This window comes from Phascolarctos cinereus, unplaced genomic scaffold, assembly GCF_003287225.1.
Source record: "Phascolarctos cinereus isolate Bilbo 61053 unplaced genomic scaffold, phaCin_HiC Scaffold_4;HRSCAF=312, whole genome shotgun sequence".
In the NCBI taxonomy this organism is placed as follows: Eukaryota; Metazoa; Chordata; class Mammalia; order Diprotodontia; family Phascolarctidae; genus Phascolarctos; species Phascolarctos cinereus.
Window position 1 is genome coordinate 310,139,915 of NW_027555847.1, and position 21,332 is coordinate 310,161,246.

The 21,332-nt window shown below is 38.2% G+C and overlaps 1 pseudogene; it reads left to right on the top strand.

Annotated features, from left to right (window-relative positions):
* Nucleotides 1-21,332, top strand: part of LOC110221929 (adenosine 5'-monophosphoramidase HINT1 pseudogene) — a 53,616-nt pseudogene that overhangs the window by 31,568 nt on the left and 716 nt on the right.

Here is a 21,332-nt window from a genome sequence, read left to right on the forward strand (position 1 = left end):
CTATCTATCTACCTACCTACTTTCCTATCTTTCTTTCTATCTATCTATCTATCTATCTATCTATCTATCTATCTATCTATCTATCTATCATCCCCATGGCTGTATCCTGACTATGATTCATATCAAATTCTGACTTCTTTCTTTTAAAAAAATAGCCAAAGTATTGATTTTTCAGAAACTTGGACAAAGCAATTGAAATTTTAAGAGAACTAAGAAGCTTCAGTAATTGTTCTCATGGCTTCTATGGGCTTCTTCTGTGTCTGATGCTGATGGGTTTTTGAAGAATTTCAGTGCTTGAATTTTGCTGATTTGTTTATCGTCTGTCATCTGTGCCATAGTCATGTCAGTTGCAACTATTGAAAACTCCTTTTCTCTCCTTGGCAATCTGTTCAAAATGAGATCAGGGTAATTTTTCTCTCTCATCACTCCAATCACATTCTTCCTCCTTTTCATATCCCTTCACCATCTTCCAGATTGAAAATATCTTTCCCCAAAATTGATTTTCTTCTTCATCTTTCCCTAGGCCACCAGAACAATCTCAAAAATTCACAATGTCAGAGACAAAAATAATAAAAATTATTACCTTTCTCTGTTCTCCCTTTCAAACTTCTATTCTTCTCCTTGGTTATATAATCTGTTTAAATTGTAAGCTCCAATGAGAGTGCCCAGACATCTAATTTTATGTGTTCATTGTTATTGCTAAGAAACAGAAACTATAATAACACATTTGCTTTCATATATGGAGGTGACATTACTGACCCACTTTCAGCAGGACATGCATTGTCTTGTAAGTAGGGGCCATGAAGAGCATTGATTTGTCCACACTTTCATATGCCCTTGTGAGATAGGTGAATGAATACATTTTGTGAGATGGGAGTTATAAGTTCTGTCTGGGTAAACCCAAGTGGTTCTAATAGATGGAACCTGTGCCATTAGTTATATAACACCATGGATGCCAGGTCCCAACAACCTCTGGCACAATCCAGTAGAATATAAACTCCACGAGGGTAGAGTCTATTTCCATTTTTATCTTTGTCTCTGAAATACCTAGAGAGTTAGATGATACACTATCTAAGATACCTTTCAGCTCTAAATCCTAAAGGGTAGCTGGGTAGCACAGTGGACAGAGTGCCAGACTTGGAATCAGAAGACTTATCTTCATGAGTTCAAATTCAGCCTCAGATACTTACTAGCTATGTGATCCTGGGCAAGTCACTTCATACTGCTTGCCTCAGTTTCCTCATCTGTAAAATGATCTGGAAAAGGAAATGGCAAACCACTTCAGTATCTTTTCAAAGAAAACTCTAAATGAGGTCACAAAGACTCTGACACAATGAAACTGAACAACAACTAAATCCTAAATATCAATTGCCACAGGCAATATGTCCGATGACTTTGGGTGGCACTCAGTTGATACCACCAGGGACCTGAGCAAAATTACAAAGGAGGAAGCATTTGTCTGTGGCAACCTTACTCCTTCCAGTGCCTTTCAGAGTCAAATCACCAAACTTTCTCCAGTTTGCTCCCCCTCCTCATCTACTACCCTCTAAAATTCCACACTAAAGGAGCATGGTTCTGCAACTCAGTAACCTCTGCCGAAGCATGGTTCACTCCTACTCAAACCAATTGAGTTCACTGACTCAGTAAATAGTGACAGATTGCTAGCATGTGAAGTTTATTTGTGGGTTAAAGGTTTATTTTAATACTAGCCCAATTTCAAAAACTATCTTTTAAAATTAGACATAGAGATATGAGAGTTTTGTTCTCAATATTTTGAGTTTAGCACTTGAACAGAGAAGCCCTCCAGAGGAGAGTCTGCATGCCTTCATTTTCTTTTCTTCATTCTACCTGCTTCCATAGGCTATGTTTATGATCAAACATTTATGATCCACATACTAGTAAATACTGTAGCCCTACATACCTGTACCCTTACGGCCTGCATCTCAAGATTAAGAAATGAAAGAGGCCAAAGGCTCATAGATCACTCAGAAGCCTCATGCTATTCTGTCTTGAATACTTTCTTCAAGAAAAAAAAAATCAGAGGGCATTGGACATGGTTAGAAAAAGAAAAAAGCATTGCAAAAAGGTGAAATAAATTATCTCTTAAAAGATAGGAAGTTGGTGATTACTGAAAACTATGCAGCCAAAGTTCTTGATACAGGAAGCTGTCAGCTTTTCAATTTAATTCAAATTTATTAAATGCTTACTAGGAGCCAGACAGTGCAAGTTGGTAAGAACACAAGAGTTGTACCTGCATAGGGCCTCCACTTAGGGCATGCTCAATAGGCATTTGAGGAAGTAGATAGAGAATTGGGAGCTTATTTCCCTTGGGGAGGGATCAGGCTCCCCAGCTGAAGCTGCCTAATCTTCCACGACAGGTTAAAAAAAAAAAGAGGCTGAGGCAGGTCTCCAATCCCTGTTGCCTTCATGGAGCAGTACCGAAGACTAGCTGTAGTAGACAAAGACAAAAAACCAAACAAACAAACAAACAAACTCTGCCCTCAAGGAGTTTACGCTGCCAGTTTGACTAGAGGAAGGTGTGGGGCAGAGGAACAACACATTTGAGGTAAATAAATTCAAAATAATACAAATAAATGTAAGGTGATGGACAGGGCACTCATAACTGAGAGAATCAGGAAAGGGGGGAAGGGGGTCACTTGAGCTGAGACTTAGAAGGAGCTAGGGACTCCAAACGAGGAAAGAGAGCATTCGGGGCATGGGAAACAGCCTATTCAAAGACATGGAGGGGGAAAATAGTATGTCATGTGCAGGGAACATTAAATGGGCCAATTTGGCTGGAACATAAAATTCATGAGGGGTTATAATGGGAAATTAGTCTGGAAAGTTAGAATGAAACTAGACTGTGAAGTTATTCCCAAAACTTATTTAAGAAGGGTCAGGATGTGCCTTGGACTCTGGTGCACTATTAGCTGCAGTGGAGGAAAGAAGTCCTGAGGTTTGGCATGTGGATTATTGATAAGACAAAGTGAGAAGAGAGCATTTTGAGAGAAAGTTGTTTACTGGAAGAAAATGTGCCTAGATGATGTGGAACAGAAGTAATCTGTACCTGGAAAAAAGAGAGTTGAGTTAGAATTGGTAAATGAAGGATTATCAAGAATTTGGAGCCATAAAGGTTTCGACAGAATAGAGTCAGGGTGTGTTCAAGAGAAGAACTTTGAGTAAAAGAATTAGTGTGTGAACTATACAATCACAGAAGGACCCTAGAAACCATGTAGCAGAACCCCTTTATTTTACAGATAAAAAATCTGCCACCCAGAAGGGTTAAGCGACCAGTACACAATTATTAACATCTACTATATTCCAGGAACTATTCTAGGTGCTGGAGATAGAAAGACAAAAACGAAACCTTCTCAGCTCTTGAAGAGCAAGCATTTTATTTCAAGGTAGCCAGATATTTCAATGGATAGTACTCAGGACTTGGAGTCAGGAAAACATGTGTTCACAACCGACGTAAGACACCAACTGTATGACCGGGGACAAGTCACTTAGACTCTGTCTGCTTCAGTTTCATTATTTGTAAAACAGGGATAATAATAGCAACTATCTTCCAGGGTTGTTTTGAGGAAAAAATTAGTTAATGTTTGTAAAGTGCTTTGCAAACCTTTAAGTGATATATTTTGTTGTTGTAGTTCAGTTATGTCTGACTCTCCATGATACCATTTGGGATTTTCTTGAAAGAGATACTGTAGTGGTTTGCCATTTCCTTCTCCAGCTCATTTTACAGATGAAGAAACTGAGGCAAACAGGATTAAATGATTTGCCCAGGGTTACACAGCTACTAAGTGTCTGAGGCTATATTTGAACCCATGTCTTCCTGCCTCCTGCTACCTGGTGCACCACCTAGCTTCCTCAAAGTGTGATATAAATGTGCTGTTATTATAACATATCAGAATCATGATCTCAGAACTGGAAGCGACGCCAGAACCCATCTAGATCAACCCACACCCTGACAGTAATCCTCTTTAACACACATCTGACAAGTGATTTGCTTAGCCTTTGCTTGAAGGCCCCAAGTGAAGGGGAACAGCTATTTCTACTCTGAAGTAGCCAGAGCTGTTAGAAAGGTTTTTTTCCTTATATTTATTCTATTTTTTTTACCTCTATTCATTTTCCCCAGTTTTATCTTCTGAGTCCAAGCAGAATAAGTGTTAATTCCTCTTTAATTCCTCTCCCAGTTGTGCTTCTGCATCTCTAGCCTTTCCTACCTCAGTTGCCTTCTCACCCTGGAACATCCCTCTGCCCCTTTTTTCCATTGGAGAGCTCCTTTCAGGGCATCCATTTTGGGGAGGGGCACAGGTTGACAACTTTCCTTTTTCTCCTGGTTGTGCTTCTGATGCTGAGCTTCTCCACCACGCCCCTCACTCAAGTTCTCTGCTTCCCTCCCCCACCGTTTAGTTCTTTTCCTTGTGTTGTCTTTGCTGATTGGAATGGAAACTCATTGAGGGCAAGGGACCATCTTTCATGACCCCATTTGGGGTTTTCTTGGTAAAAATACTGGTGTGGTTTGCCATTTTCTTCTCCAGAATAAGCACAAAATAAATAATTGTTGCCTACCTACCTGTCTTTTCCACATGGCAGGACTTTAGGTACTTGAAGACAGTTATTATGTCCCTACAAAGTCATGTTGAACACGCCCAGTATATGTAACTGGGGTATTATCTGTATTTAGAATATGAGCAGACACCTTCAGACTATCATAAGCAAACAACATTATAGCTCAATGGGAAATAATAATAAATAACATCTATATCTTACCATGTGCCATGCACTGTGCTAGGCACTTTGCAATTTTTATCTCATTTGATCCTCTCACCAGTCCCAGGAGGTAACAGTAGAAACTTGAACTTGTGCTTTATTTTGAAGAGAAAACGAAGTTAACTTTTTTGCAGTTGATACATATTTGTTTCTTATTCTGAATCCCATGCCTTTTTTTGGCTGGTGTAGGGTCATTTACAATGATAAAAACTAAACATAGATTTCTCTTTGTTGTTTTTTTCTTAATTGTTAAATTCTATGAACATAGGAATGTTGGACTAAGAGTTAGGTACTTTCCTAAACTTTTCTAAGACGTCTCTGTGTCTACTCTTCTTTCTTACTACTCCATTTGTTTGTAAAATGGAATGTTGTAAGAATGAAAAAGGCCTTCAATTTTTTTTTTATTTAAAAGCTATACAGGTTGTATGCTGTGAGAGTGCTCCCCTAGAACCATGAGGACAATAGTAAAGGAAAAAAACACTGAAAAACATAAAACCTCTAAATAGTGCAGTGACCAATCTTGACTCCAGAGAACTTGCAGTAAACATACCTCCCTCCTCTCGGTTGAAAAGTGGTGGACTATGGGGGCATAGGTTGTTATACATGGCCAATGTCTTGGTTGGTTTTGCACAGATGTACTTTGTTTCAACAAAGGGTTCTATTGTGCTGGGGAATGTCTGTGATATTTTTAAAAAATCAATAAAATTTTCTTTTAAAAAAGTATTCTGATGTAAGACAACAATTTTATTAGTGTTTGTAAACAGGATTTGGAAATTTGCAAAATTCTAACACATATTGTTCATAAGGAAAGTCCTTCCTAACTCAAGCACCACTGTGCTGCCCTGGGTTTAGGAAACCTTTGTTCTGAGTTCTTCTTCCATTTTGAAAAGATTCTTAATTTGTATCCTCTGTGGGCAAGCTTAAATTAAGTAATCACATTCCTTGCTTATTATATTATTCTTATTTATAATAGGAAATTTTCTCTGTTATTATGCATCTGCTTATTATCAAATATCACTTTAGAGTTGAAGGTTAATAGCAATGCTTATACTTGATAATATCACTATGTGTTTTAAGATTTTTTTATTGAAAACAATCATCTTTCGCTAAAATTCCATTTTAGAAATTCATATTTTGTTTTCTTTCTAGATGAACTTTTTTATTTGCTTTAAGGATGAAAATTACATTGGAAACTACTAAATGTTATAACTTTCAATATTATAACTCAGAAAAACCTTCACTGAAGTCTCATTACAATGCATCATCATGGTTTGTAGGTGACTCTGGGTTCCTAAGGACTGTATCAGCTGGGTGTAGCCTTTGGTAAATCTAAGCAAGCTAGAAAGGCATTGAGTGTCCTCCCAGTGTAATCCAAAGAGTAGCCGAGCTAAATTAACAGGAGCATTTCACCAGAAGGTTGACCAAGAGCAAGCAAGGAAATGACCCATTAAGGTGTGGGAGGGGTTACAATCTGCCCCAGTAGGAGGACAATATACACAGATGAAGTCACAGATCTTGAAGCAAGAAACTAACAAAAAGGGATGACAAACTGTAAAAATCTTTTTTAGTCTTCATTTTTTATAAGCTGCAGTTTCGAGCAAAATAACATCTGTTTTGTGACACAATACGTTCTATGCTACTTCCCCATTTATAAGTCTTTAAAGATATGGCCTAATTTTTTTTCTTAAAAAGTAATAAAGGAATTTTGCTGTTCAAAATAACTCCTTCACACCTTTTATTCTATTTAAAAGAACAAAGCAAAACAAAAAACAAATCCCAGTTACCTCCAAAATATTTTGAGGACATTTTACTAAATCTGTGTCTATGCATGGATCAATCTGTGATGCCACTGGTGTGGGCATTCTCTTGGCCAGTACAGGTCATAAACCTTCCGTGCCTTCTCATGCCTTGAAATTTTTCTCTGTGTCTATCCAATAATCATCAAAGAGGCTCTACTCAACATCTCTAAGGCTCTATCTCTCCCTTTCTCTGTCTCTGTCTCTTATCTCTTTCTTGTTCTATGTATATGTCTTGGTTTCCCTTTTTTTTAACAATATCTCTAAGATGTTAATCTTATATTTGGATTTCCTGATAGTACGGGGGTTGGCCTTAATGTATTATCAGCCTACTTGCTTTTACAGTCATATATATCCTTGATGATATTTTGCATTCCTTCTCATGTACAACTCATTGTTAGTCATATGCCATATACTACTTGTACCCACTATGTTTTTCCATTGCCATTTGGATCATTTGTAATTCTGATTCTTCTCAGATCATAAGCCGTAGAACATCACTGGAAAAATTAATATTTTTAATATTAATTAATTAATACTGTTAAAGAAATAACTTTTGTGGCTGTGAAAATGCTATGCAGTTTGCCAAATAAAATCCACTCCAATCTCTTCCTTCCATTCAATTCTAGGCCCAGTTCACTGTCATCTACTGCTTCCATTCAGTACATATAAGATGATGGATTTACTCAATGGGCTCCTTGTCTAGCTGCCATAATCTAGAGAGCATGTTTCATCCAGTTTGTTTTGCTTGTGTAGATGGCTAGATCAATCTGAAGTTTTCATTAACAGAAAGGAAGAAATGTTTTATGGATAAAAAAAAAACAAGAAAAAAGAATCTTAAGAAACAGAGGTGAATCCTAACCCTTCTCAGGATGTTAACACCAAATATCAAAAGTTTTATGATATACATGTCTCTTCCTGTAGAGGGGGGAGCCATATCCTTACAGGAGAAAGCAGTTTCTTGTTCCCTAAGGAATGATGATCCACAGTTACTCCCAGGAGAATTGTTGTAGAATTACTAATCTAGAAGTAGAAGGGACCTCCAAGGTCATCTAGTCCAATCCCCTCCCATGATGTAGCCAGTACTCTTTATACTATCTGACTGGGTAGATAAAGGGGGACACTTCCTCTCCTATTTGCAGTTTAAAGCCTCCTTGATCAGATTCACAAGACTTCAAGAATATATCAATTTATCAGCCTTTCTTAGGCACACTTCATCCCTAGGTAAGAGTTTATATCCTTCCTCTAATACTTACTATCCATGTGTGGGATATTCAAGAAGTACTAGCCCCTCTGGTGTGAGGGCTTGCTTAGTCCTTTTCAGGGCTGCTCATGCCAGGTGTCTGCCTGGCACTCAACTCTCACCTGTAGGTAGCTCTAAGAAGCTTAGCATGCACAGTGGCCACACCCTGGAAAAACGATGTTGGGAGATGGGCTGAATTAGGTTGAGGGTAACCGACAGGCCTCAAACCCGCCAGTGAGTAGGGGGATGTCTATCCCAAGTATGTGAAGACTTTCCCTGGTAGAATCGGCAAATGAGAACAATTTGTTCCAATGGCTGTGAAGGGAGCTGAAGCAAGCACTATGGAGTGCTTAGAGCTTGGTCAGCCATGAAAGATGCCAAGCTCATCCACTGCATTCCAGGCCATTGCTGGTCATCTTGCCTTTTTTTCTTGCTGCTAGACTCCAATGACTGAGAAAGAGAGTGAGGCTGATGACTGTGCAACTCTGCCTCACAAATGTAACTAACAGGAGAGTCAACACATCACCCTGTGATGTCATTGATCCTCTTTGAAAATTAAAGACGAACATCTCCAAGCTGTGTGACCTTGGGCAAGTCACTTAAGTTCTCTGTGCCTTGGTTTCCTCTTTTGTAAAATGGGGATGAAGAGAGCATCTACCTCTTGGAATGTTGTGAGGATCAATTGAGTTAACGTATGTAAAGTACTATATAAAAGTATTTTATAAAGTGTTTTAAGTGTTATATAAAGGCTAGCTATTATTTCCATATTCTATCCTGTGGCAAAAAAAAAAAATCCAGATGTCATTCTCATCACCACCTTCTTAACCAATGGATTTTAAGTGAGGCAAACCCAGAAAGATGAAGTCCCTTGCCCAAGGCCACATAGTATTAAGAATCAGAGGCAGGATTTGAATCCAGGTTTTCTGGCTCCAAGGCCAGTGCTGTCGCCCTCTATACTGTACCACTGCTGTCTAGTAACGGCCAGAGGAAGAAGTGCCGAGTGCTGATGTTCTTTACTCTGTGTGTGGATTACCAAAGCCGCTAATTATTCACCTGACCTGAACAACACAGTGGTCTGCTGTCTTCCTGAGGGCACGCATCTGAAACACGAGGAAGAGCCTCCTAAAACTTGTCAAACCTGACAACCCCTACCTATGCCTGGTGATTCCCATGGCAACAAATGATAGCACCAGGAGAACTCTTTAGAAAGCATCAGTAGGAATTTTGAAGACTGGGCAAGAAATTGAAGACGGGGGGTACAGGTGGATTTTTTGTTTCTTTGTTTTGTTTCTTTTTTTTAAATCACCACTGCCCATTGATTGTAGAGGCTTCAGAAAACAAGACAAATTTAGTACATCAACCATTGGTTGATGGGGTCTGAGAATGGGATCCAGATTTTTTCCCCACAAAATAGAAATATAAATAACAACTAGCATTTATATAACACTTTAAGGTTTGCAAAGCATTTCACATGTATGTTAACTCAATTGATCCTTATAACATCCCTAGTAGGAAGATTCTATCATTATCTCCATTGTACAGATGAGGAAACTGAGATACAAAGAGATTAAGTGATTTGTCCAGGGTCTCACAGCTAGTAAGTGTCAGAGGAAGGATTTAAGTTTTTGATTAGGGATGAAGTGTACCTAAGGAAGGCTGGTAAATTTACATATTCTTGAAGTCTTGTGAATCTGATCAAGAAGACTTCAAATTGAAAATAGAGGAAGAGGAAGAAGTGTCCCCCTATATTTGTCAAGTGAAATAGTACAGAAAGTATCAATTTTAACATGGGAAGGAGAATATTGGTTGAAAGTTCCAGTAATTCCCAAGAAACATCAACAAACTGGTAAAGGCAGATGTTTATACATATAAATAAGGTGAACTAGATTGTCCTAACGCAGGAAAGATAATTTGACCTCTCCAAGATTTGATGGGAAGATACTCATGATTGACATATGTCTAAGTGTACTTTATTTCAAAGGAACAACAGAATTTAAAGTGAAAATGGAACAGCCTTAAAAATATACCTTCTTGGAGCAGCTAGGTGGCGCAGTGGATAGAGCACTGGCCCTGAAGTCAGGTGGAACTGAGTTCAAATTCGGCCTCACACCAAACACTTGACACTTACTAGCTATGTGACCCGGGGCAAGTCACTTAACCTCAATTGCCTAAAAAGAAAAAAAAATAATATATGCATATATATCCTCTTGTGGGGGAAAAAATGTGAAGAAATCAGAACATGTTAGAGGATCAATGAATTCAGAAATAAAACCCACAAGATGAAGAGTGTAAACTACAAACCAACAGGACAGGAAGAAACAGATGAGTTTGTGAAAGAGAGCACAACTCTGATATAGGGATATAGTAGTGATGGAAGATTTCAAATACCTGGATTATCTGAGGCAGTCTCTCTCTCTCTCTCTCTCTCTCTCTCTCTCTCTCTCTCTCTCTCTCTCTCTCTCTCTCTCTCTCTCTCTCTCTCTCTCTCTCTCTCTTCTCTCTCTCTCTCTCTCTCTCTCTCTCTCTCTCTTTCTCTCTCTCTCTCTCTCTCTCTCTCTCTCTCTCTCTCTCTCTCTCTCTCTCTCTCTCTCTCTCTCTCTCTCTCTTTCTCCATCTCTCTCTGCTCTCTCCTCTCTTTTTCTCTGTCTCTGTTTTTCTGTGTCTTTTTCTTTCTCTTTGTGTCTTTCTCTCCCCTCTTTCTCTTTTTCTTTCTGTCTTTGTTTCTATATCTATATCTCTGTCTCTGTCAAAAGCAGAGCAATTGATCAATTCTTGACTTGCTTTAATTAAGACTTTGTTCTTCAAAATGTGGAGGAGATGACAAGGGCAGGTTTTATTCTAAACTAGACTCTCACCCAGAAGTAGGAAGTGGTTGCTAAAACAGATGATGGGAATCCTAAGAAGAAACAGCCACTCCATCTTAGAATCTGTGATAGAGAAGGAAAGTCAGTAATACATGCTCCAGGTTTGGGGAGTGTATAGCCTTTTAAAGGTTCAGAGGAAAGCATAAGTAGAATCCTAATGATTTACAAATCTACAAAGTCCAAAGAAGAAGGATGAGAAAGTTTTAAGAATGAAACTCTGAAAACACAAACAAGTCTAGTGAGATAAAAAACATCCCATCTGAATCCTGTTTGAAAGATCGCTATGAATACACAGGTGACTCCAATTAACTCAGATTTATTTTTATTTTTTTAATTTATGAAATAAAACAAGCATTTCCATAGCACAGTACAATAAAAAGATGATTGCACATGAAACTGCAAAGCCATTATGTTCAACTTGCTTTTGCCTTCAAATATATAATAAAGTTATCATGCAAATTTCCCTTTTTTCTTCTCTCCCTCTGCCCCACCCTGGAAATGGCTACCATTGGACACTAATAGGTATGTATGTATATATATGTGTGTGTGTGTGTGTGTGTGTGTGTGTGAGCGTAAAATTATTCTATACATACTTCTTATCAGTTCTTCCTCTGGATGCAAATAGCCTCTTTCTTCATATGTCCTTTGTAGTTAATTTGGGTATTTATAATAGTCAAAATGACTTATTAGCTCAAAGTTATTCTTAAAACAACATTGCTGTTACTGTATCCAGCATTCTCTTGGTTCTGCTCATTTTGCTCTTCATTATTTCGTGCAAGTCTTTCCATGTTTTCCTAAGATCATTGAGCTCATCATTTCTTATAGCACAATAATATTCCATCACAATCATATACCACAACTTGTTCAGCCATTTCCCTAATTGGTGAGTGTCCCTACAATTTCTAGTTCTTTGCCACCACAAAAAGAGCTACTATAAATATTTTAGAATATATAGGTTCTTTTGCTTTTTCCCTAATCATCTTTAGAAATAGACCAAATAGTGATATTGCTGGTCAAAGGGTATAGACAGTTTAATAGCTCTCTGGGCATAATTCTAGATTCCTCTCCAAACTGATTGAATTGGTTCACAATTCCACCAAAAAAGAAATGCAAATTGAAACAACATTGAGATAACTTAGATTTTTTAAAAAACATACTTAGGCCAGTTGTGGTGGTATATACCTGTAATCCAAGCTACTGGGGAGGCTGAGGATAGCAGATCACTTGAGCTTGAGAGTTCTAAGCTTCAGTGTACCAAGCTGATTGCGTGTCTATATTAAGTCTGATACCAATGTGATAATACCTCCTCTCCCCAAGAGTGAAGGGCCATTTTGCCTAAGGAGGGGTGAAGTGTCCCAGGGCAAAAACGGCAAGTCAAAGCTTCTGTACCAATTAGCATTAGACTCAAACCAGTGAGTGGCAGCTTTCCTTCCAGTCTGGTGAGTTAGGAATACCTAGTTACAACATAATACACACATATACATGCATGCCTATATGTGTACACATGTGTATAAATACATATGTATATGTGCACATATAATTAAAAAACACAGAAGATAAAGGCAGGCAACAGAAACTGGGGGGGAAAAGAGGGAACACAAGAGTGACATGGTCCTACAACACTTTAGTTCAACTCAAGAAACATTAAATGACTGCTATGTACAGGGCATTATGCAATGGTCTAGGTTTAGGAAAACAAAAATTTTAAGAGACACAACTTCTTCCCTCAAGCAATTTACATTTTACCAGAAAGAAAAATATTGGCAAGAGTACTAATGCTTAGCACGAGCTGAAGCTGCTGCTGAATTCAAGGGACAACAAAAAATGGACTTTTAAAGACTATATTGAGATCAAGAAAAATACCGAAAGGATAGATGGGACAATGATAATTTATGATAGAGAGAAAGCAGAATTACTCAATCCTTAGTTTGCTTTTGTTTCTTCTGTTGAGGAGAATTATCTTCTGACTTGGAAGGATAGAATTAAAAATAATTAGCAAGGCGTTAAGACCTATGACAAGTGAAGTGATGGTAGGATAGCTGCTAACTACTCCCAATGACGGCAAGTCTGAGGCCTGGACAAGGCTCAGGGTGCCAGAACAACTCAATGATATGTTATTACTGAATACTCTCAGTGATATTTGAGAAATAGTGAGAATTAGAAGGTGCAACAAAGCTGGAAATGAGAAATGCCTTGATTTCCACCAAAATAAAAAAAAATTATTGTTATTAAGTCATTTCAGTTATGTCCAACTCTTCATGACTCCATTTGGAATCTTCTTGGCAAAGATACTGAAGTGGTTTACCATTTCCTTCTCATTTTATAGATGAGGAAACTGAGGCAAACAGGGTTAACTGACTTGCCCAGGATCACACAGCTAGTAGGTGTCTAAGACCAGTTTGAACTCAGGAAGATGACTCTTCCTGACTCCAAGCCTGACAGTCTCCCCACTGCACCACCTAGCTGCCTACAGAAAAACCATAGACATCTAAAGTGTAGCCAAAGTAACTTCACTTTGATTTCTGTCAACTGGAATGTATGATTTTAAAAAATGGATTGTGAGCATTAAGAAAAGGAAATGATGATTATTTGGCTTCATCAAGAATAGGGGACAACAGAGAGGCGGAGCCAAGATGGCGGAGTGAAAGCAGTGACTTGCTTGAGCTCTCCCCCAAACCCCTCCAAATACTCATAAAAAATGGCTCTAAACAAATTCTGAAGCAGCAGAACCCACAAAAAGACAGAGTGAAACAAATTTCCAGCCCAAGACAATCTGAATGATTGATCAGAAAGGTGTGTCGCACCAGGCTGGGAGCGCAGCACAGCGTGGGCACACAGGCCACAGAAAACCTGGAGCAGGCCTCAGAGGACTGAATCGTGGGAAGCTGTGGAGGTTTCCAGACTCCTCAATCCACGAATGCCAAAGACAACTGAGAAGGTCAGTGGGAAAAGTCTGTTTCTGTCGGTGGTCAGAGAGGAAGGTGGGGTTTCAGCTCCATTCCCCAAAAGCATGGCCCCGGGGGGCGGGGGGCAGCTGCTTCCCAAGCTTCTGGCCCACAGACTGAGGGGGAATCCAGTGGCTGATCAGAGAGGGATTGCAGGGATCTCTTTGCCAGTGCTGAGGCAGGAATCTCTTGCTTTGCCCTGTGTGGATCTGGGTCACAGTTCTGGGCGCAGTGCTGGGGTGAGGAGGAACGCTGGCATGGTGGAGCTTGTAGTGGCTGTGAGAGGACCCCTCCTCACAGTTACAGGACAGAAAGGAGTACTTGTGGTCACAGGCCAGGAAAGGAGTAAACACCTCGCCCCTTATCATACCACCTTGGAAGAACTGAAAATTTACAGGTCCCTACAAGTATCTCTGAAAACAGCTACACAAACCCCTGAAGCTTGGGACAGTACATTCTCCACATTGGAAGCAGACTCTTACCTTAACAAAGAGTTTAAAACTCAAGTAATTAGGCGGGATCATGAGCAAGCAGCACAAAAAGAGTCAGACTATATTATCTTACTTTGGTGACAAAGAAGATCAAAATATACAACCAGAAGAAGACAACAAAATCAAAGCTCCTACATCCAAAGCCTCCAAGAAAAATATGAATCAGTCCCAGGCCTTGGAAGAGCTCAAAAGGGATTTTGAGAAGCAAGTAAGGGAAGTAGAGGAAAAACTGGGAAGAGAAATGAGAGTGATGCAAGAAAATCATGAAAAACAAGTCAACAGCTTGCTAAAGGAGACCCAAAAAAATACTGAAGAAAATAACACCTTAAAAAATAGCCTAACCCAAATGGCAAAAGAGGTCCAAAAAGCCAATGAGGAGAAAAATGCCCTAAAAAGAAAAATTGGCCAAATGGAAAAGGAAGTCCAAAAGATTACTGAAGAAAATACTTCCTTAAAAATTGGAAGCTAGTGACTTAATGAGAAATCAAGACACTGTAAAACAAATCCAAAAGAATGAAAAATTAGAAAACAATGTGAAATATCTCATTGGAAAAACAACTGACCTGGAAAATAGATCCAGGAGAGAGAATTTAAAAATTATTGGACTATCTGAAAGCCATGATCAAAAAAAGAGCCTAGACATCATCTTTCAAGAAATTATCAAGGAAAACTGCCCTGATATAGTAGAACCAGAGGGCAAAATAGAAATTGAAAGAATCCACAGATCTCCTCCTGAAAGAGATCCCCAAAGGAAAACTCCTAGGAATATTATAGCCAAATTCCAGAGTTCCCAGGTCAAGGAAAAAATATTACAAGCTGCTAGAAGGAAACAGTTGAAGTACTGTGGAAACACAATCAGGATAACACAAGATTTAGCAGCTTCTACATTAAAGGACCGCAGGGCATGGAATATAATATTCCGGAGGGCAAAGGAGATAGGATTACAACCAAGAATCACCTACCCAGCAAAACTGAGTATAATCCTTCAGGGGAAAAAATGGTCATTCAGTGAAATAGAGGACTTTCAAGCATTCCTGATGAAAAGACCAGAGCTGAATGGAAAATTTGACTTTCAAATACAGGACTCCAGTGGAACATGAAGAGGCAAACAGGAAAGAGAAATCATAAGAGACTTATTAAGATTGAACTGTTTACATTCCTGCATGGAGATGATATTTGAACTCATGAGAACTTTGTCAGTATTAGGGTAGTTGAAGGAAAAAAATTATATGTATGTATATATAGAATAGATAGAGGGCACAGGGTGAGTTGAAGATTAAGGGGTCATATCTGGAGAATAAAATTAAAGGAGAGGATACTCGGAGAAGAAGAAAGGGAGAGGTAAAATGGGGTAAATTATCTCACAAAAAAAAGCAGAAAAGTCTCTCACAGTGGAGGGGAAAAAGGGGAAGGTGAGAGGGAATGAGGGAATCTTTTCCTCATAGGATTTGGCTTAAGGAGAGAATAACATACACATTCAATTGGGTATGGAAATCTGTCTTACCCTACAGGAAAATAGGGGGAGAAGGGGACAAGAGAGCAGGGGATGATAGAGAGGAGGGCAGATTGGGAAAGAGGGTAATCAGAAGCAAATACTTCTGAGGAGGGACAGGGTCAAAAGAAAGAATAGAATAAATGGGAGGGCAGGATAGGATTAAGGGAAATAGAGTTAGTTTTTCACAACATGTCTACTATGGAAGTGTTTTGCATAACTGCACATGTACAACCTATATTGAGTTGCTTGCCTTTTCAATGAGGGTGGGTGGGGAGGGAGGAAGGGAGAAAATTTGGAACTCAAAGTTTTAAAAACACATGTTTTAAAAAAAAAATGTTTTCACATGCAACTGGGAAATAAGAAATACAGGAAATGGGGTACAGAAGTCTATCCTGCTCTACAGGAAAATAGAAGGGGAAGGGGATAAGAGAAGGGAGGGGGGAGAGATAGAAGAGAAGGCAGACTAGGGGAAGGGGGTATTCAGAATGCATGCCATCTTGGGGTGGGGGGAAGGGTGAGAAATTTGGAACTCAAAAACTTGTGGAAGTGAATGTTGAAAACTAAAAATAAACAAATTTATATTTAAAAAAAAAAGAATAGGGGACAACAGATAAACCTCATTTTCTTTTTTTAAAAACATGGTTATTAGTTTAGTGGAATGTCTTAAATTCAGGCCACTTCTCAGGCTTTTGGCCAAGTGTTCAAGTCAGAGCTTTGCTGTGATAAAAATTTCTGATGAAGAGAAACTGAGTCATAAAGTTTCCAAGCGTGGTAATTTATTTGCAAGGCTAGCAGTTGCCAATAAGTAAGATCCCAAAAGCCTCTCAGTGGCCAAGGATGCATCAGAGCAGACAGAGCAGTCTTTTATGCCATTGGTAAAGGCACAGGGGGGGCTTACATTTAGCCTGATTTACAGGAGGGGACTTCCAAGACTCATGACAACAGAGTTAATCAGCATTTTCCAGAAAGTCCAGTGTTGAGCAACCCTTGACTTATGACCAGGTAGAATATCTTATGACTCCAGGAACTCATCCTCCTCATCCATCCCCCCACTCCCCCTCCTCTCCTCTCATCTGGGGCAAGAGTCCAAGTTGTAGTCCAGAGAAACAGGAAAGCTACTCTTATAAAGAAGTCAAACCATCTTATAGATGCTAATGTTAAATAGTCAAACTGACTTTTAAATCAAACTGATTCCTAAGTACTGATTCCAGTGATTAGATACAATTCTTCATCAATAATTAATAAATAATTTAGCAATTTCATAGGCTGATCATGTAACATTACCTGAAAATGCAATTGCTTCTGGGCCTTCAGAGTCTGACGGTGTGCCATTAACTGAAAACTGGCATAAGTCTGTACAATTTAAACATCAAATGAATGAAGATAAAATAGCTGGATTCCAGCAAGCCATTAAAAATTCTCTTATGCCATCCTTGGAGAGTGTCAGTTATAATTTGGGAAGGCCCGTAATTGAAAAAAGATACTAACAAACCTGTGAAGTTAGATGTTTATACACAAAAATGAAGTGAACTAGATTGTCCTAAAGCAAGGAAAATAATTTGAACTCTCTGAGACTTAGTAGGAAGGAGAAGGAGAAGAGATATAAGATGCTAGCTAGTAGGGATTGATGAAACAAGTGAGGGATTTCTGAGAAAGAGGGAGACATGGGTGTTTGTAAACAGTAAAGAAGTCTGTAAATACGGGGACATTGAAAATAAGTGATAGAGTGGGGATAATAGAAGGGGCAATCATCTAGGGAAGATGGGATGGAATGGGATCATTTCTGCATGTAGAGGTGTTTCATGTGAGCCATGAGTAAAGGAGGAGATAGTAGCAGAAGGCATCTGACTGATGTGAAATGAGGACAGGAAAAGAAACAGCTCTCAGTGAATGGCCTATATTTTTTCAGTGAAATATGAGGTGAGGTTCTCAACCCAATAAGTGGGGGAAAGGGGGAGTAATGGGAGGTTTGAATTGGAGTGAAAATCTTTAGAAGAGCCTCTGTGGTAGTTAAGTGGGATAGCAAATTAATTAGGGATGTGTAAAGGAATTGCCTTGCCACCATAAAGGTAGTTGAGATTGTGTGTGTTCAGTTGTGTCCAACTCTCTGTGACCCCATTTGGGTTTTCTTGGCAAAGATACTGGAGGGGTTTGCCATTTCCTTCTCCAGCTCAAATTTACAGATCAGGAGACTATGGCAAATACGGTGAAGTGACTTGCCCAGGGTCATACAGCTCATATGTATATAAGGCCAGATTTGAACTTAAGAAAACAAGTCTTCCTGACTCCAAACCAGCGCTCTTACCACTTTAATACCTAGCTGCCTCCAGCTGAGATTATTTAACATAAATTGTCAGTAAACCTTGTCACCATGCTTTCATGATTTTTCTCTGGCTTTGTTCAGCAGCGCTTGAGTAGAGGTGAAGGCAACTTGGGAGAAATCTGAGATTGATGCTTGTGATGGCAAACAGCCAAATAAGATAATGGGGCAAGGGACCTGAGAGGAGAGGACAGTGTGGAGTTATATTGTTTCACCAAGGGGTAAGGTGGGAAAGGTAGGAGAGTGTAGCCAGTGCAGTGATGGTGAACTGGGAAAAAACTGAGGGTTGGAGGGATTGGAGGTTGGGATGAAGAGGAAAAACAATGTTGAGATGCAAAACAGAAAAAGAAGTGGAATAACAACAGATTATGAATAGATAATTATCATTATTTCAAAAGGTATGAACAATTTGATGATTTTGAGAACATAATTCCAAATTGCTTTCTGGTGTTTGAACCAATTCAAAGCTCTACCAACAATATGGAAGTATGTCATCCTCCTACAACCCCTCCAACAATTGCCATTTCCCTTTTTTGTCTTCTTTGCCAATCTGATGGATATTAGGCAGAATATGATGGAACATTTTAATATGTATTTCATTTTTCATGTGGTTGTTAATGCTTTCATTTCCTCGGAAAACTACCTGTTCATGGATGGCCTTTGACTAATTATTTATTGGGCAATGGCTCTTGATATTTGTATCAATTACAAATATATCTTGGGTGTCAAACTATTATTAAAGCAATCTACAGTAAAATTTTCCCCGATGAACTATATTCCTTCTACTTCTTTTTTTTTTAGGCAGGGGAAGAAGACAATTGGGGTTAAGTGATTTGTCCAGGGTCACACAGTTAGTGTCAAGTGTCTGAGGCCAGATTTGAACTGAGGTCCTCCTAACTCTAGGGCCAGTGTGCTATTCACTGCACCATCTAGCTGCCCCTATCCCTTCTAATTCTAACTACATTGATTTTGGTTTTTGCTAAAGGAAAAAAAAATCTTTTCAATTCCACTCGATAGAACTTGATCATTTTGTCTTTTATGATCATCTCTATCCCATGTTTAGTCAAGAAATCCTTCTCTATCAATAATTGTTAAAGGAACATCCTTGCCTTCTCCTCTAATTTATTTATATGACTTAAAATATCTGTTATATACCTATTTGGAGCTTATTGTGGTATGTGGGGTGGAGTGCTGGGCTACACTTAATTTCTATTAGACTTCACTCTAATTTTCCCCATAGTTTTTATTGACTAGGAAGCCTTCAACCAGTAAGTAGTGACCATGAATCCATTGAACAGTGTGCTACTATGTTCTTCTGCTCTTGAATTTGTTTACCTTATTTATTCCAGGGCTGTGCCTATAGTTTTGATGACTTCTGCTTTATAGTGTCTTTTGAATAGAGTATACTGCTAGGAACCCTTCTTTCTCATGTTTTTTTCATGATTTCCCTAGAGATTCTTGACCTTTTCTTCCTCCAAATGAATTTTGTTATTCTATCTTGGTCTTTTGGTAGTTTGAATGTTATGATAAATTAATTTAGACAGTATTACCATTTTATTACATTTGCATGTCCCAACAATGAGCCATTAATATCTCTCCAATTATTTGTCTTCCTGTATTTGTTGAAAGAGCATTTTGTAGTCATATTAGTCCTAAGTATGTCTTTTTTAAATTAAATTTTATTTTATTTTCAGATCCACATTTTCTTCCTTTCACCAACTTTCCCCCCAATTTAGATAGCAAGAAAAACAAAAACCCTGTTACAAATATATTTAGTCAAGCAAAATAAATTTCCACACTGGCCATTTCCAAAAAAAATATGTCTCAGTACTCTAAGTCCTATCAGGAAATGGGCTGTATGTTTCATCTTTAATTCTCTGGAATTGTGGTTGATTATTGTGTTGGTGAGAGTTCCTAAGTTTTTAAAAACTGTCTGTGTTTACAATATTTCTATTATTGTATAAATTGTTCTAGTTCTGCTCACTTCATTGTGAATCAGTTCATGTAAGTTTTCCCACATATCTTTTTTAAAATTCATTCATTCATTCATTTTTAGTTTTCAATATTCATTTCCTTAGGATTTTGAGTTCTAAATTTTCTCCCCTTCCTTCCCCCCCCTCCAAGATGGTGTGCAATCTGATATAGACTATACATATACATTCATATTAAACATATTTTTACATTAGTCATGTTGTAACAAAAAATTAGAACCAATGGGAGGAATCATGAGAAAGAAGAAACAAAAAAAGAGAGGGAGAATAAATAGTATACTTTGACCTGCATTCAGACTCCATAGATATTTTTATAGATGTGGACAGCATTTTCCATCATGAGTCTTTCAGAGTTGTCTTAGATCCTTACACTGCTGAGAAGAGGTAAGTCTATCAAAGTTAGTCATTGCGCAATGTTGCTGTTACTGTGTACACTGTTCTCCTGGTTCTGCTCACTTCACTCAGCATCAGTTCATGTAATGTCTTTCTAGGCTTTTCTGAAATCTGCTTGCTCATCATTTCTTATGGCACAATAGCATTCCATTACATTCATATACCACAACTTGTCTAGCCATTCCCCAGTTGATGTCCCATGTATCTTTGAAGCCATCCCCTTCATCATTTCTTACAGCGCACCAGTACTCTATCAAATACACATATTAAAATTTGTTTAACCATTCTCTAATTGATGGTCACCCCCTCAATTTCCAATTATTTGCCATCAGAGAAAAGGCTGTTATAAATATTTTGTACATATGAGTCTTTTTCTTCTTTCTCTAATAATCTCTTTGGTATATAGATTTAGTAGTGGTATTGTTAGGTCAAAGAGTATACACACTTTAGTAGCTTTGGGGACATAATTCCAAAGTGCTTCCCAAAATGGCGCAAGTATATCTTGATAGGTAGACTCTAAGAATTTATACATGCTATAGTTATTTTGAATGGGATTTCTTTTTCTATCCCTACTTGCTGGTTTTGTAGGTAATGTACAGAAAAGTTGATGATTTTTATGAATGTATTTTATATCCTGCTACTTTATTAAAATAATCATTAGTTGCTTTAATAAATTTTAGTTGAATTTCTAATATTTTCTAAGTCAACCATCTTATCATCTATAAAAAGTGATAATTTTCTTTCCTCAATTTCTTTGTCTTATTATAATAACAAACATTTCTAAAAATATGTAAAATAATAGTAGTAACAATGGATATCTTTGCTTTACCCCTGATCTTATTTCATTTTCTATTAAATATAATGCTAGCCCTTGGTCTTAGGTACTATTTACAACATAAAGCAAAAATCCATTTATTCTTATGTTTTTAAGTTTTTTAACATAGAGAGATATATTTTGTCAAATGCTTTTTTTTTTTTTTGGTGAGGCAATTGGGATTAAGCGACTCGCCCAGAGTCG